Raw genomic sequence first — 27,007 nt, forward strand, 5'->3', positions numbered from 1 at the left:
AGGCGAAAAAGATTATTCTCAAAGAGTAGTGAGTGTGGTGGCCGTGACTGAAGAATTGGTTTATGAGCTGAGATGAAACTATGGTGAGATAAATTTATTTTAAAATTTGTATTCTTTTGATTTTCAGAAATGTTTTCTGCCTCAGACGAAGTTAACGGGTTTTGGGTGCGAATTATATGAGATCGTGGAACTGTTTTCGCTGAAAATGTTGATACGAAGCAGTTCTCTTTAAATAGAAAAAATATCAAAAACAAAAAAAACACTTAAATTAAAAACAAATAAAATTTAAGCAAAAGAGAAAATTTTTAAGAAAAACAACTTGATTAGAAATTTTTTATTACTTAAAATAATAAAACTGTACACTGGGGAATTCATTTGGTTCGAGTGCTAATATGCTGGTCGCTCATATTTTAAAAAAGAATATTTCTATAAATCATTTAAAATACACGACTGTATTATATTTTGTGCTATTTCAGTACTTCTGAAAAAAATCTAAAGGAAACTCCTTCATACAATTCAAGTTTACTGTGCTACGTTTTTCAGGGATTACTCTTAACGCTCACTGCAACATTTTAAGTTTGCTCAAGAAAAAGTTGAAAATACAAACATGTTAAATATGCTGAATATGTATTAAGTTATACCATACACATATAATATAACCGTAAATGAAGCAGTTGCAAACTTACATACTTAAATATTAAGGCAGATTACTAATAAAATATATACACAAAAAATATTAATTATAAGATTTAATAATAATATTTTTTAAAGTTTTTTTTAATTAAAGAACATTTTTTTCATTAAAAATAAAAATTTTAAAATTTTTTTAATAATAATATAATTTTATTAAAGTTTGAAATTTAGTTTTTTAATCCGAAATCGGAATTAGAAACCGAAAATTTTTATTTTACTTTAAAAATTGGTTAAATAAATATTAAAAATTAAATATTTGAAACCAAAAACTTGAATGGAAGATATTAGAAAAGATTTGAAATTGGAAAGATTAACTTATTTGTATCCGTGAATTGTTATTAAGAGTAATTAGACATAAATAAGACAAAAATTGTGAAAATATGATGGAAGTTTGTAAGAAATAAACTTTCCCTTTTTAAAGATATCCAGTGTTATATTTTCGGATATTTTATATTACATGAAATAAACTGTTTATTATATTATGTATTCCTGAAACTAACCACTTTTTTAATTTTTTGATCCAGCGCAGTAGCAAAAAGGAGAAACGACTGGTGCTCTGTAATTAACACGTCTAAAACCACGTAAGCGGTGTCTACGCCAGTAAAGAAGAAGAATCCGGTAATTAGGATTATAATTTCCACATTTAATATTTACTACGATTTTTGGTAATAGAAATTTGAATATTATACTTAACAAAGATTTTCGAGATGAAAAATTAAAAAAAAAAAATATTTCAAAGGATCGTCTAAGTGTGATCCTCCGAACAATCACAGATTTGTGCGATTTTTTTCAAATGTTGAAATTAACTAATTGGTACGATTTTTAAAGATTGTTGTCCACGCTGTTCCCTTTCTACAAGAAACGCTTTAGCAACCCTAATAAGTTGAATTTCGATTTCAAAATGTGAGAAAATGTTTAATATATTGTATACTATATGATAATGCAACAAAAAAAAAAATCGATTTCTCAAAAATTTCACACTGAGACCGATCCCTTGAGAATATCCATAGAAGTACGGAGGAAATTTAAAAACATTGATTCCATATATTGAATACGTACATACTTTTATGCAAGCCCGGTTATAACCGCGTAAGCGTTGTTTATTTCGGTTTCGGTAATCAGAGAGTTTAAGATGAGTAGGTGATTAGCCTTCTGCATCCGAGCCTAGCTCCGGGGCTGACGGTTTTGCCTCTAGGCAGGCAATGGTGTGGGAATTTCCTCCTCGCAGGTGCTAAGGTTATACCGCCTTTACTCGGTCGTCAGAGCCTCGTTCGTAGTGAACAGGGAGGGATAGGCTATATATTCGCATCACCAACCCCATTTGCCCATTTTTCGTAAATGTTGACTACACCAATAAAGAAGAAGGCTTCTATGCAAAATTCAATTTGAACGATATTCTCAAATCAATGCAATCGATCGCATAAAAATTGGCAAAGTTATTTGTCTAGCCAAGTGTAAAAAGGTAGTTTTGAGAAAAGAACGCGTTTTGTGATTTCTCATATAACTATAGGTAAACTGCAGGTTAAAATCATTTCAAAGAACTTTTCTCGCTACAAATCAACTTGAAACTTATTTTTATGATTTTTGTGCAAAAAAAAAACAAAGATTTTTTGAAAATTCTACAGTAGCTTTAAAGCACTTAAAGCATATTTTGCAACATAAAAAATAACATAAAGTTAATAGAAATTAGCTGAAGTTATTTTAAACTTTTCAATTTTTAAATTTTAATATTGAAGTGCACTTTTATAATGATGTTAGTTTTTCCAGAATATTTTTTTTTTCACTTTCTCACTTGTAAATTGCTTTTGCCTTGAATATTTATTTAGCTAATCTAATGCGCGGAATTATGCGGGCATTTTGAAGTCCTAGTGTAAGTTATGAAGAACATTCGTTTAATTGCACAAATATTTGCACAATCACTACACAAACTCACACATATACATACATTCATACAGCCATGCAGAGCTATTATTTGGCCGCATTTATGCGCGGCTATTTACCTTGACTGTGGTGCGCGTTTTTCGCCACTTCGAAGTCGAGGTGGTGGTCTCCTCCTCCTGCTCCTCGATGACGTTGTTATCCTCCATTCTGTGTGCTTGTGTGTGTGTGGGCGTGTGCTGGGTAGGTAAGTTAGGGTTTTAAGTAATGCTAACTGTATTGTTGTTGGTGTATGCAATTCACATGTATATACAAATATATATGTGTGCAAGTGCTACCTTTGTTGTTGTTGCCTGAATTATGAATACGCGGTGCGGCGCAATATATTCACTTGTACGAATGTGAATAAATTATGTCCGTAATCCTTTCTGGATGCGAACGTGTTGCTGTGGCGTCGTCAACCCTCTCTACTTATGTGTGCGTGTGACTGTGCGTGCACATATGTGTCGGTGTGTGAGTGCGTCGGTATAATCCAAAGCTTTTATTTTGATGTTTGGCTCTTTATTTCGTTTATTATGACATTTATTTCGCAAATATACATACAGACAGGGGGGCAAGTGCGCAAAAATGCAATAATTTGCTTTGGCGAGTTTTTTGCGCTTGAAGCCTTGAAATGTGACGGGCTGTTGTTGTCACGGACAAGGTGGAATATTTTTTCAAATTAATTTATAAAAACTGCACAGCAATTCGCTGTTTACTTGCTTTGCTTTTTCTGCACTTCACGTTATATCACTAATTGGCTTAATATTGGCGCTCAACATTTTTTGCTGATTTCAGTAATTCTTCTCTTTTTTTGTGATTCTTCAATTATTTTTAATAAAAATTCTTTTAATTGATCGCATCAACGAAACACATCAACTCATCACAAACACTTATGTCACACTATAAATATGGGAAAAATACTTTATGCTTTCGGATTGAACACAAAAACAACACCAAGAAAATGCTTTTAAAGCGAATATGGCTTTTTGGGCAAAACTGAAATTTACGGTAATATTTTTTTTTAACCAGAGCAAAAATATTTATTGCTTTCGATTTGTGCTATTTTAATTTTGTTTTTTGTGGTAAATAATACAAGTAACAGTAACAGTAAAGCCCTTAAAATTACTCAACTTTTGATTTGCTTTATCGATAATTATTTATTATATTTCGAAATATTAAAAAAAAATTATAGATAGCGTTATTTACTCAGATATTTGACTATTAATTGATTATATTTAGCTTTTAACTCTTTTTGTGGTTATATTAGCTGGTAATTTCATTTTAATTGCTTTTTATTGGTTTCATTTATTTAATGTCGATTTATTTTGCCTAATTCACCATTTTAATTATGCAAAGCAAATAAAAATACTCAAACTTGATTTTTTTTTAATTCTTCAGCATAATTAAATTATATTTTTTTGTGCTTTGCGAAAAATTTATTATAAATTTATTTCTCATATTTTTTTTAAATATTTCATAGCAAGAATTAATTAGGTAATATACTTGGATGCCGAGAAGGAGTCTTAAGCGTGATTTCATGCAGCTAAAACAATTTTGAATTTCGTTTTGTTTTTTGAATTGTTTTTTTACATGAAAAATTCTGTTTTTGGAATCGTGCGGTAATAAAACTGCAAGGATGGTAATGTAATGGTAGAGTGAAAATTAAAAAAAAAAAATATTTGTCACTTGTCCGCACACTTTACGATCGCAATACTAATATAAGTGCGCAACTAGTACTTTGTGAAAGAAAATTAAAACGTATGTCAGCACTTTTCGAGATAAAAAAATATTTAATATAATTTTAAACTGTGAAACTTATATATACATATATAGTATATATATATATATATATGCATATACATTTATATATACAATCCACGGAAAGACTAAATAGCTAAGTCAACTGTGTGCCGGAATTGAAAAGCAAGCAAGTTGTGATTGAGCAAACCACAATCGAAATGAATTATTTCTGCTAAGCAGGAAGTGTGTATTTTGAGGCTCGATTGTCTCTGTTGGACGCCTCTGAACATCCTTGTAAAGTGTGCTTTGTAATGCAAAAACAACGCAGCACATGCTGCACATAACGGTAACTAAGAAAGCTGTGCACAGTGCAATTATTCTGTTTTGCAATTTATTTGGCTGTCAGTGCAGCTGTCAGAAGCGCAGCGGGGCATGCATGTGTAGCCCGGACGAGATTTGCCACTGTGGCTGTGTACCAAGTGTCACTTTGCAGTGATGCGTGGTTGGTGCTTAATTGAATTTAATTGATTTCCGTGTTTTGTGTTTATGATTCGAACTTTGTTAGGTTGTCAGTCGTGTTGCGTGGTTCAGTGGCTTTGTTTATGTTGCGTATACGCCCCCGGGCTTTTGCTGCCATTGCAAATACTACGTGCGTCTGAACAATTTACTGTTATGTATATACAAGCGTGTGTGTATGTGTGCGCAGTGTTTGTTTTATATTAGACACCAGTGAACTGCTTTGAGTATTTTGTCGATTTTTTAATAAATTAATTTTTTTTTAATTTTTTTGTGTGTGTGTATGTTGGGTATGAATGCACTTTTTAAATTTCTTTGTTTGCTTTTGTTGCTTGTTTGCATAATATTTCAACTATTTTGTATGTATTTTGTAATGTAGACTTTTTTGTTTTTGTGTCGTTCTTTTTTAATTATTTAATTTGTTGTTGTATTGCACTGTGTTGTTTAATTGAAATGTGATTTTTTCGGTGTTGTGTTTGGTTTTTTTGCTTAACTTTTGTATGTAATTTTGTGTATTTGTAATATAAATTTCCAGAAAAATTTCGAAATGATTTTCGTAAATTTTTTGAAATTTTTTTTAACTTTACTTTTGCCAAATTTTCATAAGTACATTTTTCCAACGCAAAAGTATATTCGAATGGCTGCAGTACGGCGAATTTTGAAAATCTGTGCGAAATACTTTTCACCGCGCGCACAAATCCAACTGGCAGCCGTGGGCCGCACAATTTCTCCACAGCAACTTTTTACCAATTTGGTGTTTTCAATTCGGATATTTTCATTTAATTGCTGAAACTGTTGCTTTTGATTTATTTATTTTTTTTAATTTTTTTGTTGTTTTTTATTTTTTTGCGTTTGTATTTGGACTCGTATCTCTATTTGTCTGCTTATTATTTGTGCTCAGTTTTGCAGAGCGCTCGCCGCTGTCGCTGGCACTTGAAGTGGCTCACAGTGGCGATTCGCCGCGGCCACTTTGCTCAACGGCATGAGAATCGGCCAGCTATTAGCTTATGATTTTTGCACTTATATTTAAATGTGCGAGTGTGTGTGTGGCATTCGGCATGTGTGTGCGTGCATGTGAGCGCATGAGTAAGAGCGTAAGTAGCCTTTGAGTGTATACGTGTGCGGGTGTTGTTGTTGCATGTGTCGACAATGGCGTTTGCTAGTTTCATTTACTCGCAGCTAAAAGTCGTTTTCAACATTTCAGTGTTGGAAAGCGATTAGTTTTCTAAAGTTGACAAATTTTCATTTATCTTGAGAATAATGATTTTTTTTGTTTGTTTTTTCTAAATGAGACATAATGGTTAACCTGGCTGTCATGCTTTAGCCACTCTACTGTAGCTTCGTATCTAAAATTTTTCCAGTATGGATATATGTATTTGTTGGAAAAAATGGGTTATGACATTTGACTAAAGCCTATCTAACAAAATATCTTCAAATTATTGCCCTGAAACAGAAAAATTTTACTGAATCCTTGGCTTCACCAGCGTGAGTCACATTATAGCAGGCGCAATCCATTATTTTTTATATATATCCATGTTAAAATTACTCTGTGTGTCAGCTGACCATGCTGCTGGAGAGCAACGGGTACGGGCACGTCGCTTTCTGACCCAGCTGGCATTTTCGATGCTAACGAACTGAAATTTTGATGGGCTTTTTATGTGAGTATGTCTACAGTTTTTATATGAAAAATTAAAAAAAAAATGTGGTTCAGTCTTAAGGAACTTTATGGACTGAGCTGAACGAAATTTCATTAACAAAAATTACCAAACTGAAAAAGAATTATAAATAATGTAAAATATGGTAAAATAATTTTTAAATATTCATTATCTTAATCTCTTGTAACATTTATATTCGAAGACATTAGAAAAATGAATTATTTTTATCGAAAACGATATCTCGTGATTTCTACTTCTACAATTCCCGCATAACTTAGTGCTAACTCTTTGTGGATATATGTGTTTTAGTAACATATATATAAGCAGATGTCAGTGTTTGCGAATTCAGAGATGCGTGGGAGCAACAGAATCGCTATGCGACTCAAGTAATTGCCAAGCGGCGATGTTCAGCTTTTCAACGCCAATCCAAACAACTTGACTAACAACAGTGTGAACAGAGTCACTTACGCGCACCAACACATAAGTGGCGCACCTGCAGGAAATCGGCGGAAAATGCGGGTTATAAATATTTGAAATGACTTTGACTTGATAGTCGGAAATATAAGTTCGAAAGCCTCCAATAAGCCATTAAAAGCAATCTCAACAGTAAATGATGTGTGAAAATATTTTATTTTCTTGGTCTTACTGGCCACAGTATTTTCTTTTTGTAACATATTGGTAGTCGAGAAAGTCTTTTCGTATTTTGTATAGATGTCGCTGCAGTCGTATGTCTCCAGTGCTACCAATTACATTGTATCATACCATATAGTGTTGGAAAGGTGGGGTTTTAAGCCTCAGTTGATGTTTGATTAGAAATCCGATGGAAACTCAAACCAGCGTGTTAAGATCACTATTATCTGCCAAGCCCTTTACTTCATTTAAAACTTTGTTCGTTTGATGTCCTGCATGGCATGAAGGCTCTCTCACAAGCACGATCTCCCACATAATCCGCGGCGCGGTAATGGCCATTAACAATTAAATATACGAAATTGCCTGTGGTTGTTGTTTTAGTTGTGTTTTCAATTCTATATAAATATATTTCATATATGTTTTGCTCTCTCCCATACTGGCTTCGCTAATGCTTTATTGTTTTGTTAGTTTAAATTAAAGCAAATTAATTTGGTGATTTTCTGCGAAATGTTAATGTTTAATTCAATGTTGAGTGTCTGCGCAGCGCTTTTGTTGGTGAGTGGCGCGGATTGCACGCTGAGCCATTGTTTTTGTTGGGAATTAATGCGGCATAAGCAGATTTTATTGCGGCAACAAAGCGCATCGAAATTTATGGTCAACAATAAATTCGCTAAACGATGTGCCCATATAAAAATACCGTTATGAATGCTTATTTCAAGTTGCCTTTTGTTGGTATTGTTGGATAAGCTTAAATATTTTTATTTTTTAGCAACATAGTGAAAATTATGAATTTAATGCTTTACTGTTATTTTAACTCTCTCCTACACTTTCGCGCAGATTTACCACTGTTTTTTGTTATTTTTGTAAAATAAAATCCGCGAAATAACCGTTAAAATCGCAAATATCGCTTTCAGTTTAAAACACGCTGAGCCTCGCACTGTTCTCTGTTATTTTTTAATCGAATATAACGGGATTTACATTGATATTTTCAATCGAATATTTTAATTGAATTCTCGGTACTTGAATATTTTCGCGAAGTTGTTATGGCAACGCTTACTGTTCAATACTGAGCTGGGCTGTTCGGCGCAGCACAGTTGGCGGATGAGAATGACTGCTGACTGCGCCCGCTCGACCCCCCGCACAGTCGACCGCGTGCGGGTGCAATAAACCACATCAGTGGCGGCTAAGCGGTTTAGCGGGAGTCCAACGGGATTTCGGCACACATGCGACCGCAAATGCGCCTTCATACGCATCAATGCACACACACACACATACGCGGAAAGAAATAAGAGAAAATCTTCCTTTGTTTGGCCGCCTCTAGGTGCTTTGTTTCTTTGTTTGGTCGCCGTATATGGCGAAAATTTCCACTGCCACTTCGCCTAGTATAAAACTGTCAGCGTGCAATGCACTCCAAGGCGCTTGCGGCACAGCACTTCCTTTTATTTGTGTCACGTTCTTCACCGCGCCGTTCCGCGTCGCTGTCGCTGTAGTCTGCTTTGTCTGGTTTGCTTTGTGCGTTGTTCGCGCGCTTTGCCGCCTTGGTGCTCACCTTTTGACGCGCAACTGTCACTGGCACTTTGTGTGCAATTTATTATTGCGTCTTACTTGGCGCGCACCGTTAGCTTTAGGGCTCATGCGCCCGCTCCTCCAGCGGCCGCTGCTCTTGAATCGGGTGCTAAGTGCCGTTGGCTTTTATTGAGCCTCGGGAATTTATTGCAACAAGGGTTTGTTTAAAAAGCAATGAATCATTATCACCAGCGGCCAAAGCACCGCACGAGGCTGCGCCCTATCAACGGCCGTCCTTGTGTGTGCATGTGTGCACTTGTACATCTGCTTAATGTAAGATTAACGCTCGCTGCCTTCCACTGAACTTTGTTCATCAATTTTATTTAATTTGACTTTATTATTTTACCCTCAATGATTATTTGTGTGTGTGTGCGATCATATTTGTTTATGTGCTGTGTATAGTGTGCAGGATTGTATGTTACTCATACGCCACGGTGACTTCGCTTGCCCCATTTCGCTTTGATATATGCATATGTGTGTGTTATGTACGTGTGTATGTGTATTTTCTGCTATTTGCCTTGCATTGCGAAAATTCTGTTGTTCTCTTTGTTGTTGTTATGTTCAATAATATTATTGCATTAGCGTATGCGCTTGCCTTCACTATTATTGTTTTTGCTAAATGATTTTAATCTTTTGTTATTTTAGCTAGAAAACACTAAGACGCTTTAATTGTTGGAAGCAGCGGTGCACTTGACTAATTTCGCGGAAACTTTTAATGAATTTCATGTCGCATTAGTACATGTAAAGCATTAATATTGCCTCACAGTGCGGTTGCTTTCACAAATAAATGCACTAATTTATTTGCATTTCAAAACGAAATGACACTAATAGCACATATAACTTAATAATCATCTCAAATTTAGTTGAATTTTTGTTTTGCTAATTTTTTCACTAAATTCTGTAATTTTTGGTAAATTTTTAATAAAAAGCGTAAAGTAACACAGCAGAATTTCGTAGGAGAAAACGTTCGCGTTGTTTTTTTTTTGGTCAAAATAAAGTGTGATCCATTTCGAGGTTCCCTACTTTTTTTAAGGAAAAAAAAAAGAGACTTCAAATTTATTAAGGAATGTTTATTACCATTCGAAAGAACATTCTTTGAAATTGAGGTTTTTAGGTTTATCTTTTTCAAATGATGGCCGCGGCCACGTCTCAGTTATTCCATCCGTTGAGTCAAATTTTTTATAAATGACATTCCTGATGTTTTGCTCCAAGGCCTGAATCAAAGCAGGATTGTCTACATAGACTTTATACTTTACATATTCGCACAGGAAAAAGTCTAACTGTGTGAGATTACAATATTTTGATGGCCAATCGATCGCCCCAAAATGTGAAATTATCACCGAAGTGTGCTCTCAATAAATCTATTGCCGTGGTGCCGTCTTGTTGAAATCAAATGTCGCTGAGATCACTAGCTTCAGTTTCAGGTAAAAAATAATAGGTCATCAAAGGCGCGATAACGGTCAGCATTAACGGTTACGTTCTCACCGGCATCATTTTTGAAGAAATATATATATATGCCACGCCAAACCGGTTCTTGTTTTCTAGATGAAAAGGCATCTCTTGAATCTCTACAGGTTTCTTTTTATCCCAAAAGGCGGCAATTTTGCTTCTTTACACACCTTTTGAGCCAAAAATGGGCCTAATCGCTGAACAAAATTTGACTCGAAAACGTCGAATATTGCACAAGAAATTCCCCTGCATAAAAGGCCACAATTGATATGTAATTGGACTTTCTATATGCGAAAGTTTCCAACATGCCATTTGCATCAATTTTGCCACAAAAGTGCTAAGAAAGCAAAAAATTTCTTCATATTTAAATTTCGAGTCAAATAAGCTTTAACCTTATTACCAAGCGCCCCAATCATGCTTGGGGCTTTATAGTATTTCTTTTCCAGCCCACTGAATTACCAACGCCGCTCCTACATGAAATATAAATATGAATAGACTTGAGTACATGTAAACATGAAGCTTTTCTCTAAAACTCTTTATTTGCCCCAAATAAAATGGAAATAGAAAGAAGAAATAATAATCAAAATATAGCAATAAAAATCGATGTGCATTATTTACACTCGATGGCACAAGCTTCCCAATTCCGACCATGCTTAGCTCGTAGCCACGCTAATTTGTTGTTATCCGCTTGGTGCCGTTCTTCACGTTCGCCGGCGCGGCTCAGCCATATGCTTCGGCTATGCAACATAGCTAATTTTATGGCAAACATTTGTGGAGGAAAAATTGCTTAGAAGTAGACAAACGATAGGTGAGTGAGATTACGATTATGTCAGTGGCGAGGTGCTGCAATGGACTGGAAATAAGGTGGCGTATGTGGGAGCAGCTGCTGATATCATAGCATTTGAAAGCGACTGATACCAAATTATCATAATCAACCAACAAGAAGGAAAGTGGGTTGGGTCCATTACGGTGCGGCGAATGGGGAATATTGACTGAGCGCAGGCAATAATCATAATCACCGCGCACAAACAACAACAAACAACATATTAAGACAAAATTTAGTGAAGCAGATGCAAAGCAAAGGCATTAACGACCGATTTCGGGAAGGCGAGAACAGTAAATAAGCATAATAATATAAACGGTAAAAGTGAGCGAGCGTCTGCCACATGCCGCGCCACCACCTTACCATCGACTAATCTGCCGGTTTTGTTGCTCAAATATGAGCAGTGTTCCACACAGGGGAGGGACGTGCAGCAATCGGCCGTTTAGCTTGCGGCCAAATGTGCGTGGCGATATCAGAAGGGTGGCAACGCAAGCTAGGCAACACAGCGATCGCCAGCGAAGCGTAAAGTGAGCAGCAGTCGTAATGTTGCAGCCGCCAAACATTGCCAAAAATATCCAAAATCATAAAAGACGTGTGCATGTGTGCGCGTATGTGAAAATAACTGTGTATTTGTGTGTGTACATTGGGGTAATCGGCAATATGGTATAAACCCGATTATTCAGAGAAAAGGTGCTTGGTGCGAGCTTCAAAGTGAAGCGTTAGAGCGTAGATTATTGAACGAGATGGAAAGATAGTACAGATAATGCTTGTAGACAAATTTTCATTTCGGTTTTGTGGTCTCTGTTATTGTAATAAATATTACTAAAAATAGAAAATCAATGATTGGATGTGTGCCTTGTGTTCTTGGCGTATAAAGAGGTAGTGGTTAGGTACAGGAAAATTCGATAAGATCAGATATAGTTATTTGGCACTAAATAATAACCAAAATAAACCAAACTTAAGTCATATTAAAATCTAGAGCAGTATTTTTATAGTTCTTTCTCTTTCTAATATCTTAAAATCTAGTTAGTGGTAAGTTCTGGCTTTTGACTAGTTAAGCCTAACAAGAAGTTCAGAATATCTCTTCTAGCAGTCAAAAGTGTATTCATTTTCTTTCCATATTTTCATGGTAATACACCTGATCGTTTCCAAAATGATCTTTTTTAATCCAAAAAAAGCGAGGATCCGCTGCTGCCATCGTACTTAAATATGTATTCCGATTCGACTCTCCCCTTAAAACCACAAAATCCCAAAAATTTCCCTAAGCAATAATTTGTAATTGCTATTCGGTTATAAAAGGACACACCCTAATGCCTCTATTTGTATGCACGCAATGTGAAGTGCGTATTTATAGCGTGCGTTGAGCTGCGGCTGTGCAACGCCTCAATAATCACATTGATTTTGGCAAATCGCATAGCTAAATAGGCCAATATTCCGCAAGCACAGACACACGCACACTGAAGCAAGCGCACATAGACACGCGTGTGTACATATGCATTTGGGCATGATTTTAAATAGCCACACAATTTGTGGCAAATATACGCCGCCGATTACGTTCCGATGCAAATATTTAACTCGTCCGTCCGTCCGTCCGTCCGTCCTGTTGAAAGCGATTTGCCACTCAGCTGCGTAATACAAATATTGACTTACGCACAGAAGACCACACACACACACGCACAGTCTTAAATGCTGGCAAGTCAACATGCAAACAGACCTTAATGAGCGTCATCGCTCCGGCTGCAGCGCAAATGTTTGCACGACCGTTAGTTAATTTGAATTTTATTAGGCAACCGCAATTTTTTGGCCGCCACGCCTTCCTGCAGGCCGGGAGAATCCACAAATTAGTGGTTGCACATCACGCTTTCTATTTTTGGCAAATTATTGCCATTCAGCTGCCTCGCTTTGCTCTGCTTTGCTCTGTCAGAGCTTGTGGTTAGCATTTTAAATCGCTTCGGAACAATTGGGCAAATGCATGAATGCATGGAAATTTAACAATTGCGTGCTGCGTCTGACGTCACGCGCCGGCACAAATGCACGTACGCAAGCAAATGGACATGTGAGCATCCAAAAACGCATGGAAAAGCAAACAAGCAAACAAATCAAATTGCAATGATTGAATGCAAATGCTGGCCACGGTGAAATGATGCCAAATGTTGGTTGAGAAATCGTTGGTTTTATTTTTGTTTTGTTTTTCAAGTCAGATTTGTGCAGTAAGCATTGGATAATGAGTAAACTGACTGAAATGAGCACACTTGAATTTGCATTCAAGTTTTTGGAAACACATTTTTTGAAGAGTAACACTAATTGGTGACAGCTAGTTATTAAAACATCGATTTCTTTGACTATATGGTAACTGGCATTCCATAGAAAATGGCAAAATTAGAGAAATAAAATTCTGATTGACACAAAAAAAATTTAAAAAAATGTTTATGAAACGTTTTCTCAAAATTCATTAAACATAAATTTGACAATTTAAACAGTGAGAAGAACTGCTCCCGGTGAATATAAAGTGACTTAAATGTTGCATTACAGTTCCCTTATTTTGTACCTTAAAAACCCCATTTTAGGTAAATAAAAATTTCATATGTAGAGTAATAATTTCACATTGCAGTGGTTTTGTTGTCCCATATAAACCGATTCTAGTTATGTTAAGGCTCACACTTCACAATACTCATTTTTAAATCTTTATTTTCAATTTATCAGAATCAGAAAAACATAAAACAGAATAACTCATATATTGGGTAGTCGAAAAAGTATTTTCGTTTTTTGTCAATAGATGTCGTTGCAGCCGTATATCTCACATTATAGTGTTGGAAAGATGCGATTTGTAGCTTCATTGTTGAAAAAAAGTTATAGCTGCTCAAAAATGAGTGAAAATTATGAATAAATTATTCACTATAATTTGAAATTTTTTTATAAAAAAGGGGAAAATGCCACGCAAGCCGCCAATGAAGTTTGTGAAGTTTCCAGAAGTGATGCTGTGTAGCGCAACAATGGTTCGGTCACTTCCGCTGGAAATTTCGAAATTTCGACTTATCCTCATAAACGACTTACACTGATGGAATAATATCTCTAGCGGAAAAATGGCAACAAGTGGTCTACCAAAATGGTACATATTTGTTTATTTATTTATTAGTATAAATATAAAAAAATAAGTTTAAATATGATTAGAAATACGAAAAGACTTTTTCGACTAAGTATGTATATATAATATCACTTCAGCTTGGAAAAATAAAGATTTGAAATAAAAAGATAGACAAATGTCGAAAACATATTATTAGTTTTTCCTGTATAATTTTCGATATTTTTTAAGAATCAGCAATAATTTGCCATAATGGTATGAATCTCATCAGCCTTGAGACCTTTCTTCCATCACTTTTAGAACCGACCTCTCTGTGTATTACTATAATTATCTAAATTATCCGAAATGTATCCAAATTATTATAATCTTACAGTTGGTCAGCACATTTTGCGAGATTTCTTCATAATTTGCTGCTTTATGGTTTCGACTATAAACACCAAAATTTTCCAAGCTTTGCTCACTGGAACAGTCATATCTTTGATGAAATCTGTCCACTTTTTAACTTTTTCTTACCGAGCTGAAGAAATTTTCTCTAACGCATTTTATTGTTTTATTTTCTTCCACGTCCAACGTTTTGAAAAATTGCTTTGTCGGTCTTAAGTTAATTACGCATTACGTTAAAATCTCTAAAACTGGACATGAATATATTGTAAGTTTAGATAGCTCCTCATGATCACAGAAAAAATAAGTTTTATTGGTAACAACTCGATAATTAATAGAAGCATCAGTTCATGAATATCTTCAAAGCAAGAGCCCATTCAAGACTTTCATGAATACATTCGTAATCTGGACACTTGAAACCGTCGAAATTTGCTAATATATTCAGGGCAGCGAAAAAGATAGCCTTTCTGTAAAGCTCAGCTATGTATTAAGGGGTTACATGGTTTTACGGGTTTCAAAAATCTTTTTTATTATCTTATTAAATTCTACAACACCTCTAGAATATTGTCCTAAATTTTCAAATTGATCCGAATGAGAACTTGTGCGCTCGAGGATGGCTAAGCGAAGCTAGGCTAAGTTCGCCGTCTTTAAAAGAGTTTTTCTCGAAACTGTGTTTTTGAAGTCGTTTGGAAAGATTTCTCGAGAACTACTCAACCGATCTTTATGAACTTTTGCACAAGTCCTTGAGATACAATTCTTAAAGACTTGGACGAAGGATTTTTTTTCGATTGGAACTATTTGGAAAAAATCTCGCAAAATTTTCACTGTAATTTTTATGTTTTTTGTAAAAATGTCTGCCAGAAATCAAATTTTCAGTTTTTTTCCTTCGTTCAAGTTCTAAGTTAAGGTTTTAATTAAAATTTTTTCACTTTAGTTGAACCTGTAAGGAGTTATCCTGCCAACGCGGGTGCATATTTTTCCGAAGGATCACCGGAAATGGTGTCGCAATGGTCGAGTTCAAAATATTTTTTTTCCAAAAATTTTAAAATTTTTTTGTTAATAGTGTATGTTTATAACAATAAAAAATTCTTATAAAGTAGTTCATTTTTTGTATTTTTTGTATAAGAAACAATTTTTTGAAAAAGGCTGATTTTTAACTGGGGAAACCCAGTAACCCCTAAATTTTATGTATATCTCACAACGAGAGGCACTGAAATATCTAGTTATGGCTCATGCGACATCTTTTCAATAACTTTATGTTGCGTTTGGAGAAACTCCTGCTGACTTTAAGCTGCCTGCACCACCTAATCTGGGAAGTACAAAAAAGCGCTAGGGCCATCAGAAGTGATTTAGAAATTTTAAAGTTCATACGAAATAGTTTTATGGTTTTGTGCTGCTAGGAAAGCTTACAATAGAGTTTTTCTTTCTCGAACCACAAACTTTTTAAGCTGATGTACAACCGCACCGGAGCTCTCATGTCGCTGGTGATCCTGCGTTAATCTCTAATGTATATAATTAATGACAAAAGACGTAAATCTCTTATAGACTACCTCTTCCATATTATTTAAATACAAACCGCACGCTAGTCAAGGTTTGCTTTCAGATTATCTTGTTGTTTGCCTGCTTCGAGTATTAATTTAGAGGCAAAACACTTATCGATTATTTTCAAAAATAAAAAATAAACTGTAACGGTGAGTCAAAATCTAAAAATAAGACTTACATGCGATTGCCTCAACACATGCGCGGCTAATAAATTAGTTGCGATTGTTTATGTAATAAGTGAATTAGTGAGAGCGTAAACAAACTTGCTGAAAAGTGCTTTAACCTCAGGAATATAAGTACGCTTGCGAAAGTACCAGGTGAGGGGAGTGTTATGGAAGGTTGTGTGTAACCGCATACATACACACAAAGAGTTTTTGAGGCCGCGCACACATACAAACGCATCGCCATGAATGAAACTTAAGTTTCGTGCGCCGTCACGCCTTTTTGTTGCTGTTGTATTTCAAATTTTGTTTTCATCTTGTTTCCTGCTATTTTGGGTTAATTGTGCGCACGCCAGGTAAGAAAGCGATTCCGCAGACGTCAGCGCGTCGGTAGGGAAGCAAGCGGCAGCCAAAGAGAACAACAAGGAAGCTGAAAATGAAGTGTAAATACACCTTGAGCGTGTGCTTCGCTGTGGTGGTGAGTCGCAAGCAACTGTAAACATAGTTGCAAAAGCAACAACACTGAACAGCACCGGCTTCTCAGGTAATTAGCGCAGCGCACACGATCCAGCAAGTGAGCCAGTGTACACCAATTATCCGGCAGCCATTAGCCATTAACTCGCCATTTCGACGCATTGTCTTCTTTCAAAGCGCTCGGACCCTGCAAGTGCTGCGTTGCTCATACGACATGTGGGCCACAAGGGCGCTTCGTGGTCACCCACACACGTGCATACGAGCCTGCGTGTGACAAGCGAGTACATAAGTGCGCTTAGCGGAGCATAATGCACAAGTAAATACTCGGCTGAGCAGTCAACACTCGAAGATGTCCATCCACACTGGGTACACTAATGTTTGCTTACACGCAAGCCGTACGCTTGTGTGCGTGTGCGTGAGGATGTGGGCGTGAGCGCTTGCCGTGCGTCTATCATTGACATTGTTATGCTGAAGGTGTTGGCTCAAAGTGAATATGGCACACACACACAGCTATGCACCTCAGCATATACAAAGCCACATGTGTGTGTGTGTGTGTGAGTTCCCCGCAAATGTTTGACGTATGCAAATGACTTGTGTGCTCGTTTATTCGCAAGTCTTTCTTCGCCCGCTTCTGTTCTTGACGAACATGTAAACTCACATTTTTTATTTTTTTCACATCTCATTCTGCTTTTTCGATACGATAGAGTAGGGGCACCGCAAAAAGAAAGAAAAAAATTAAAATGAAAATCAAAAAACTTTTATTCCGCTCACCTGTGGTTCGCACAACAATTCGTGCAGCCGCACACGCCAACAACAACTGTACGTCAGCACCTACTTCTCAGCTGAAATTCTTTCAGAACTATTTTTCACCGCATTCCCTCATTTATTTTCCACCACAGCCAAAAGAAAAAACTTAAAAAAAAAAAATTGATTGGCGACTAAGCAGTCGCGGGCAGCAGCCACTTTTTCACGCTCAAGGCAGCTTCTTTTATGATTGATAATTTTATTTTTATGAATACAACTCTAAAAATACCGCAAGCAACGCATGTGCGTGTGTTTGTGCTTTGATGTGGCAAATTCAAAATCAAGGCGTTTTCATTTTCGAAAATTCTCTCTCAAAATATGCGAGGGTTATTGTGCGTTGACCGCGCGTTTGGTTTGAATGAGTGTGCGATTGACATGGAAAGCGGTCAAAGACAACGTCAAGGGTGCTGAAAGCGAAAATTTTCTATTCCAAAATGTCTGTTCACAAGTCAAGTAGCTCATTGTAAATAATAATGTTCAAATGAAACAGTGTTTTATAGTTTTCGAATCCGACCTGAAGGTAAATTTTTTTATAATAATAACTGATTCTGTTCTTGCCCTGGGTTACTTTCAATAATTTACTCTTAAAGCATCACTACTGTCTAATATGGCAAATAAATCAAGAGGAGGTCATTATTTTCGAACAAACGAGCTTATCTTTATTTGAAAACGAATGGTGCTCAGCGCACCCAAAACTCGAACAAGAAGCGCGTGAAGCTTGTTTCCTGATTATGAGTTACTCGGTACACTCAGTGTTCCCACTCGCCTACAAACTTATGAAGACTTTGATCATCACAAGTCTTCGTGTGTGTATGCATTCTGAGCTTCGGCAAACATTTTTTTTGGAATGGTTGCCACTTGGTGGTTGGCGTAATATTTTTATGGCTTCAAGAAGGACTTTAATAGTGGTCCAAGTGCGATCACTGGGACAACCATTACACCTAACCTTAACTTGTTGAAAATTTTAGTTCAAACATACAGTTGATATTAATGCTTAATATAAATATAAAATCTTCAGAAAATTTACTTAAATTACACTTCTATGTCTCTCACCACTTAGTTTGTTATTTAGGTGATAAATTTTTCAAGTTTATTTCTACTTTCGTTGCGTTGGCGTTGTCATTATAAGGTCTATATTATATATAGTTACACATGTATGAACATATACATATATTATGAGCAGTTTTAAGCAATTGCTGAACGCACGCGTTTGTGCTTGTGTGTGTGACTATAATTACGCTATGGCCGGCGGATTGAAATCATATTTATTCACACGCGTGCCGTCGGCCACATTACACTATTATTTATTGGCGATTTTCATTTCGCTACTTTCAGTTTTTCGCATTGTTATGCATATGTTTATGCAAATTGCTTTTATTGTCTTATCCCGCTTGCTTTATGATTTCGTATTTTCGCACTTCCTCCTTTACTCCACCCACGCGCTGTTTATGCTCCAGTTTTGTTAATTTCGTCCCGCGATTCGCGCAGCAAAATCACTTTGTGGCGTTCGAAAAATATTTCACCACTGTTAATTTTACCATTGCATACTTTGCGGCGTTGCCGAAATGCCGTTGATTAACTGCACATTCGGCATTGCCAGTTGCCCTCCAAAGTCACTCAGCTGTTGTGGGCGTGTGCGTCTTTCTATATATTTCTGTTGTTTGGCCTTAAAAAACGAGATTAATTGCCAAAAGCAACAACAAAGCTGCACATATGAATAATACTAACAATTTGATATATTGTACATAAAATTTGTTGTACTTGCAACGTTTTAAATAACGTAACCGTTATAGCGTTGCTCATAAAACATCACACACAATGCACGCGAATAAATCAAAACTAATGAGTTTTATTGCCTCATAAAAATATTCTAAAATCTGCACATATGCACACATAGATGTGTGTGTGACTTGTGACAATGAAATGTCTTTATTTTTCATATTTGCAACATAAAGAAATTATTATCTGCGAAAATGGTAAAAGTTGATGGGTGTTGCGTGTTTATCACAATTTCAGCGGCGATTTTTATTTATGCACAAATAAATTGTTTGCGGAAAATTCTACTTTATTTTCATAAAAATTTTCACTTTTCGAAGGCCATTGTAAATATTTATTTTCAAAAATTACTAGGAGGCTCTAAATTTCGATTGAGCCATTTTGATAAAATTGGTTTTTTGTAGATAGTTCTAATTCCTATGATTTTGAAACTGGATCTAGACACAGCACATTATTAATCCAGATAGGTGTTCAGAGGAGTTCTGCAGTAAGGGCTTCATATCCCAAAAATACTGATTTTTGTGGCTCAGTTTTAATTTTTTTTTAATATACCAGAGATACTGAATTTAGCCTCTTTGGTGGGTAGACATCAAATATATTGCAAACTTGAAACAAAATACAAGGAGCGTCCCAAAGTAAGCTTTTTGAATCTATCGCCCCTTGGTGGTGACATCTATTAAGTCGACTGGACGCGATTGAATCTGCTATCTTTATGGATTGTCCAGTGAGAATTTCATGACATTTCATGTATTGGAAGTGAAGTTATTGCGTTTTAAGTGTCAGTATGTTTGTGTTATCGCTGCGAAAATGAGCTTCGAACAAGAGCCAACATTAAATTTTGTTTTAAAATTGGTGAAACTTTTACCGAAACGTTTCAATTGATGAAACAAGTTTATGGCGATGATTGCCTATCCCGTAGCAGAGTGCACGAGTGGCTTCAACGTTTTCAAAGTGGTCGAGAGTACATAAATTTCGGACGAACCGAAACTCAAAAAATCGCGCATGGAGAAGTCAAAAGTGACAATGCTTATTTGTTTTTATGATTCCAAGGGTATTGTCCACAAAGAATTTGTTCCACCCGGCCAAAATGTTATTGCGGTATTCCACATACCTTGGAGTTTTGAAGCGTTTCATGCGCCGTATGACGTCGACGTGTTCGGCCCGAATATCGCGAAGATGAATGTTGGCGTTTGTTGCACGATAATGCGGCGTCTCATCGATCGACGCTTCAGACCGATTATTTGACCAAAAATCACATCTTAACTTTTAACCACTCACCGTATTCACCTGATATGGCACCGTGCGACTTCTTCCTTTTCGGAAAAATGCATTTGCCCATGAAAGGAAAGCGTTATGCAGACGTAGAGGCCATTCAAAAGGCTTGCACCGGCATACTGGCGGCCATACCGGCCAATGAGCTAAAACACTCGTTCGACATGCTTTTGGACCTTGCAAAAAGCTGTATTGAAGCAGAAGGAAACTATTTTGAATAAAATAAATTGATTTTGCAGAAAAAACCATTTGTTTTGTTCTTTCTTTTTAAGTCCAGTTTACTTTGGAACGCACCTGGTATAGTAAAGAAATTAAGTGAGCCTGTGACCTATAATATAAGTTGAAAATATACCAATTAGTCCATTATATTACCATAATAAACCCATTCACGGTTTCGTCCAACAATAAATGTTGAACTCTAGGTAACCATTTTTAATATATATTCCCGAACCTGTGCCTTTGAGCCGAGCAAATTACGATTGCAGAAAGTATTCGGTTACACCCGAACTCAGCCATTCTTTACTTCTTAATAATTTTAGAAACTTCCTAACAACTAAAAATAAATTTTCTTTTCCGTTTCCTTAAACATTAAAATTTAATCAAAGAAATGTAAAACAACACATTTGAAAAAATAAAAAAATAAACTTAATTTGATAATTGCTCTTCGTGTTTTTTTTATGCAAGAGAAGGATATAAATGCTGTCCAATCCAACTCAATGCTTCTTTAAAAGTCGCCATCGCCTTAAATTTGTGGTCACTGTCGCAAAAGCAACAACATCTTAACGTCAACTTGTGTGCTGCTTTAAACTTAACTCAACTTAACTTAACTTAACTTGACTTGATGTGCAACGAAGACATGTATTTAGATCAAAACACATATAAATAGGTACATATGTATGTATGTGTGTAAATATTGCTTGCTGGGTTTCTCTGAAAGCAGCTTGATAACGAAAGTCTTTCTCTATTCATTGTATGAGACACGCAACAACAACAACAATAGCAAAACACTGAAACACATGTGTGTGGCTAAAAATGCATTAAGTTGATTAATTCGGTATAACTGTAGTTTGCTGCTGTGCATGCCTACTTAAATGGCATACAAAGAAGAGCACGTCCAGCAGCAAACGTGTGTGAGATGTAAAGAGCACATACATATGTACATATATATTTTTTGTATTTTCTTATGTGCAACAGACATTATGAATTGGCTTCTTACATAAAATGGTTGTTGGTGTCTGGCAAGTTAACGGTATAACGGTATTTATTTGAATAAAGAATTACACAGCAAACAGTGTAAATATATATGAACTGCTGGGTTTGTAATGACTTCAATAAAAATAAAATAAAAGACGTAAAATGTACAAAATATATCACTTGCTTCCAACGACAACACAATCAATCATCTCTGCAGCAATTTGACAAACACGCTGCTCGAGAAAGTCATACATAGTCATGTAGAACAGCTTGATTCCAAACACAGACCGCAAGGGCGAGGTAAAGACAATTTTAAAGTGAAAGGCATGAAAGCTTCATAGCTGCCGCAAAAATTCCGAAAGTTTGGCAGCACCACACACAACAACGCAATTGTATATGCATGTGTTCGCATGTATGTGTGAGTGTGCTGCAAGTGTACACAGTAAACATGCAACTCATGCAGCAATCAACTTGTGATTTGGAACCAAAAAAACGATTATTTGTTGTTTGTTTTAAATACATGTGTGCCTGTGCATGTCTGTGTGTGCGTTCTCACAATTACATTTGAAACGTTGCCATTTGCATAGCCATATCTCTAATGCGCCGTCGCCATCGCTCCAATCAACGTCACACCGGAAAATGTTTTCAAAATGTTCAGATTTTTCATTTCAAAGCAAAGCAAAGAGTGACAAAGAGTTTCGGTAATTAAAAACAGTTACATTTACGATTCTAGTTGCGCGACCCGCAAATTGGATTAATTTGCATGCATGTAGAGTATCATGCTCGGACATGCACACATACGTACATACCATATATTCGTTCAAATAGACTGTATATGACAGGCAAAAATGTAAATATCGTTTCGAATATGAAACAGTTTGAATCACAGAATTAATTATATCAAACTCGCTGAAGTTAATACCGTGAAATCGATAAATGTTTTGAAACAGGTTTCATGACAAAAATGTACAGTTATAGAAAAATTAATTAAAGGACATGCACTTTTATTCTACATGTGAAATTTTCAGAAAATATTTATGCTATCATTACCAAATGTCGCCAGCGTAATTCGTTATACATAAGAAATATCTGAACACAAAGAGTCCAAATGATTCAGACTATTTTGCATACTCTTAGAATTTTTGTCAATACTTATAATACACAAATTGTTCTTCCATAAATTCGAATTTCAAACACGAAAATTGCTTATGCTTTTAAGAGAGAATATAAAATTGAAAATAAAAGTTCGAAATGTCTTACAAAATATTTTATATATACATATGTATGTATATAGTGTAGTTTTTTCTTAAAATGTACCAGAGGTGAAGAGTATTGGCTACTACTTCACACCCAATAAGGTTTTTGTGAAACTCTTTCACTAAAAGTGCAATATTTTGAACAATCATAAAAGAACTTAATCGAAAAAAGTCGCCAGGACGGGGTAATATTCTCCAAAAAAATGCTAATAGAGTCACCAAATACATCCGTAGATGTGCTCTTTTTTGTTCTTCAATGCAATTTTAGTTTTGAATACTATCCAACAGAAAAAAGTCGCAGATTATAGACAAATCTGTGAAAGTCTTTACAGCTGTCTTCATATAGACCAATTCTTAAATTCTGTCTCTAAAATATTTGAAAAGTGTTAATATCAAAGGTGTCTTCTTTCTCCAAGAAAATAATATAATAGCAATGCACCAATTAGGGCGATTGAGCACAGAGAATACTGTTCAGGCATTTGATAAGGTGTGTTATAAAGGTCTTTTATATAAGATTGGAAACATTCTACTCTTAGAATTGTATAAAACATTTCAATAAAAAATAGATAATTTATGGTTAAAGTACGAAATTTCATATCTGATGAACGACAGATAAGTGCTGGTATACCATAGAGCAGTGTTTTAGGACCAACTCTATACATCATATGTATACCAGGTTGTACAATAAGTTTTGTCGATAAGAGAGGGCATTGCTACTAGCCCAAAATTGTTTATTTTGTTGGTACATTCTTCATATGAGTGAGTTTCATTTATCATGGAATCTGTCAATTCATACTTGGTTTACAAGCCATTGAGTGTCGCCGTGTCACAGAATTTTTGCAATGGAAAAAATTGAATATCGTGCAGTAATAAAGTTCTTCTTTTTGGCAGGTGAAGCACCAAAAGAAAATCACGAACGATTCTTAAAAATGTATAATAATTGTTCACCTAAAATTAGAACAGTAGAAAGATGGGTTTCTGAATTTAAAAGTGATTGTACAAGCCCTGAAGACGATCCACGTGAAGGACGTCCAAAAAGCGCATCAACACCAGAAATCATAGCCAAAATGCAGGATATGGTTTTGGAAGATCGTCGAGTGACTCAGATAAATTTAGTAGAGGTTCTACACATCTCATTAGGCAGTGTGAGCCATATTTTAAGTGAAATTTTGGTTTTAGAAAGCTGTGTGCACAATGACTGCCGCATTCGCTAACAATGGAACAAAAACACCTTCGAATGCGACTTTCTATTATATTGGGGCGTTTTAAAACGGATAAAGTAGATTTTGTGCGTCGCTCAAACTGGTAAAACAATTGACTCTGAAATTATTTAAACCTTTTGGAACAAAATCACTTTACATCAGAACAATGCACCGTGCCGCAAAACATTTTGACAATGGCTAAAACCCATGAATTAAAGTTCGATTTGCTGAAGCATCCACCGTATTCACCAGATTTGGTTCCCAGCGACTTCCATTTGTTTCCAGAACTCAAAAAATGTAATCGTGGCAAGCGTATTTTGCAGACCTTCCGAATTCTCACTTCAGGGATGGGATCCACAGATTAGAGAATCGTTGGAGCAAGTGTATTAATGTTCAGGGAGATTATACTGAATAATAAAGTGTATTTTGAATCATAAAATTGTGTTTTTCTTATCAATCCACAAAACAACCTGGTATACAGCAGATCTTGCAAGCTTTAATGTATTGGCATCAACTTTTGCGAATGGCTTGCCAACTGGCGTTTAAATGTGAATGAGCAAAAGTGTAAGCATGTTACATTTCCGCTAAGACCAAAAATGTGCCCGACAGTAAAAATGAACTATATATCAGTACCCCAAGCAAATGAAGTAACATATCTTGGTATTCACCTAGAAAGAAGACTTACGTGGAGAAAACATATATCTAGTAAAATAACTTGTATGAAGATAAGAGCTGCAAATTTAAATTGGATCTTAACTAAAACTCTAAACTTAGCCTAGACAACAAAATGCTCTCATACAATGCGGTCATAAAGCCGATATGGATGTATGGCATTCAACTGAGGGGTATGACCTGTGCAGCTATTATTGATTCAATACAAAGGTTCAAATCGAAAATGCTTAGAACAATCACTTGCTCGCCATGGTACATGAGTAATGAAAATATCCGTAAAGATTTTGATATTTCTATGGTAAAGAAAGAAGTAGAGGACAGCAGAATAAAATACATGTATATACAAACTTTGAAATCAGTCAAACCCAAATTTAATTTTTAATTCATTAGTAAGGGATTCATTTTGGAAAATTTTGGAGTTCCTTGATTCCGCAGCCGATCTCTAAATATTCTTATAACAAATTAATACATAACATGAAACATTAGCAAAATACATATATGAAATTTGACAAAATGACGACTTCCTAAAAAAAAATTTTTTGTAAAAAAAAGTACACCTCAGATTGGCTAAAAACACACAATTAATAGAAACAAAACCTTACACTTTCACTCATAACCTGATTCTTAAAAGGTCGTGCGAAATTTTCCAGTCAATGAGTTTAACCAATTCGAATAAATTACCCTACCGACTTTGAAATTAGCTTTAAAAAAAACGCGTATACATATTTACTATAAGTAGATGCTATAAAAAAAACATTTTTTGAAATGCACAAGTGGTTACAGCACCTTGCAGGGTAAATAAATTTTTCCGGTTGATGAATGAGTAAAGTTTTTTGCGAATTTACTGTTATTTTCTTAAATGACAATTTGTACCACAAAAACTGTTCAGTACGAACTCAGCCCTGCCTTACTCGCTGCTATTTATGTTATATTTACCTTCTCTGGGCAGTTTAATTGCCACAAAAATGTGATACACTTAAATTTGTAGGAAATTTTGCACAGTAAACGCTTAAGATTTCCCTGTGCGGCAGTGCGCTTGTGCTTAATGCAACAACACATAAAGTGCCACAAACGCACAAGCAGTTGCACAGATAAATGTGTGCCAAAACAAGCGGAGCGAAACCGCCCGAAATCTACGCAGAAAGCTCTTATTCGAAGCGACGGTGAAATTACTCGAGAACATATTGAAATTTGCGAGCAGACGTGGCGTGTGGACAGCGCGGCATCGAACCGTGACAGTTCGGCGACATGCAACGCAAATGCAGGCGAACAGGCGGTTGGGTGTGCGCCCGTTACGCCGGATTACTAGCCATCGTCTCAATATACTGATTAAGTACAATGATGTGGACGGCACTGAGCGACGGACGGACACCACAACGGCAACTGTTGCCGCGTTAAAGTCGCCTTGCACGCATTAAATTTTTTGCCTGGGTGTGTGTGTGTTTTTGCATAGTTGCATATGCACGCGCGTGTGTGTTGTGAGGTTGGGTTAGCAAATCCCGGAAACATTGTTTTTTGCTGCTAGTTTTTGCACCAAAATGATGACTACATAAACATATCTACAGTAGTGTGCAATGAAAATGCCGCCATAAGAAAATGAAGAATGTGAAAATGGTATGATTGTAATTGTAGTTTGTGTGGGTAAATAAATATTAATAAAAACACCGCGGAGAGTCCAGTTACTGATGCTGAAATCAGCAATCATATATATTTCTTCAATAAAATGAATGAGGAGAGAAAATAAAACTTACGGAAGAAACTGGAATCTATGGCATAATTTCCTCACAGTGCATTTCAAACTTCAGTTTTCGACTTTTGAAAGCAAATAAAGAGCTTAACCTTCAAAGAAGAAACTTGTGGTTGAGTTCTTGCGAATCACATGTGATAACTATATTTGGTAAAAATTAAGATAATTTCAATATATAGCTACCCGATAAATTCATCAATTAACAGTACAAATGTCTGCGTTCTTGTCATAAACATGCTTTATCAAGAATATGCATTTTTTTTGCTCGCATGTGTAAGTTGTAACACGCTTAAATCATTGCGACGATAATGCTTTAACGGCGCGCTGTTAAGTGGTCACTTATTACCATGTAATATGTGTGCATTAGGGTGCTGCACACAATACTTAATTTTGGTTTTTAACTCTTAACCTTTCAAATATTTTTATTTTTTGTAAAAAGAAGTCCTGACCAA

General features: G+C 35.8%; 1 protein-coding gene across 9 annotated transcripts in view; it reads right to left on the bottom strand.

The window, feature by feature from the left end:
- LOC126767604 (tropomodulin) overlaps nt 1-27,007 on the bottom strand; it is a 138,395-nt gene that overhangs the window by 80,006 nt on the left and 31,382 nt on the right. The window contains exon 1 of one of the 9 annotated variants that reach the window (XR_007669134.1): nt 2,694-3,437. The exons of the other annotated variants lie outside the window; for them this stretch is intronic. The gene's annotated coding sequence lies outside the window, so the exon portion shown is untranslated. Of the gene's footprint in view, nt 1-2,693; nt 3,438-27,007 lie in introns of those variants that run through there. 9 annotated transcript variants of the gene reach the window in all.

Source organism: Bactrocera neohumeralis, chromosome 2 (genome assembly GCF_024586455.1).
Source record: "Bactrocera neohumeralis isolate Rockhampton chromosome 2, APGP_CSIRO_Bneo_wtdbg2-racon-allhic-juicebox.fasta_v2, whole genome shotgun sequence".
NCBI classification, from domain to species: domain Eukaryota; kingdom Metazoa; phylum Arthropoda; class Insecta; order Diptera; family Tephritidae; genus Bactrocera; species Bactrocera neohumeralis.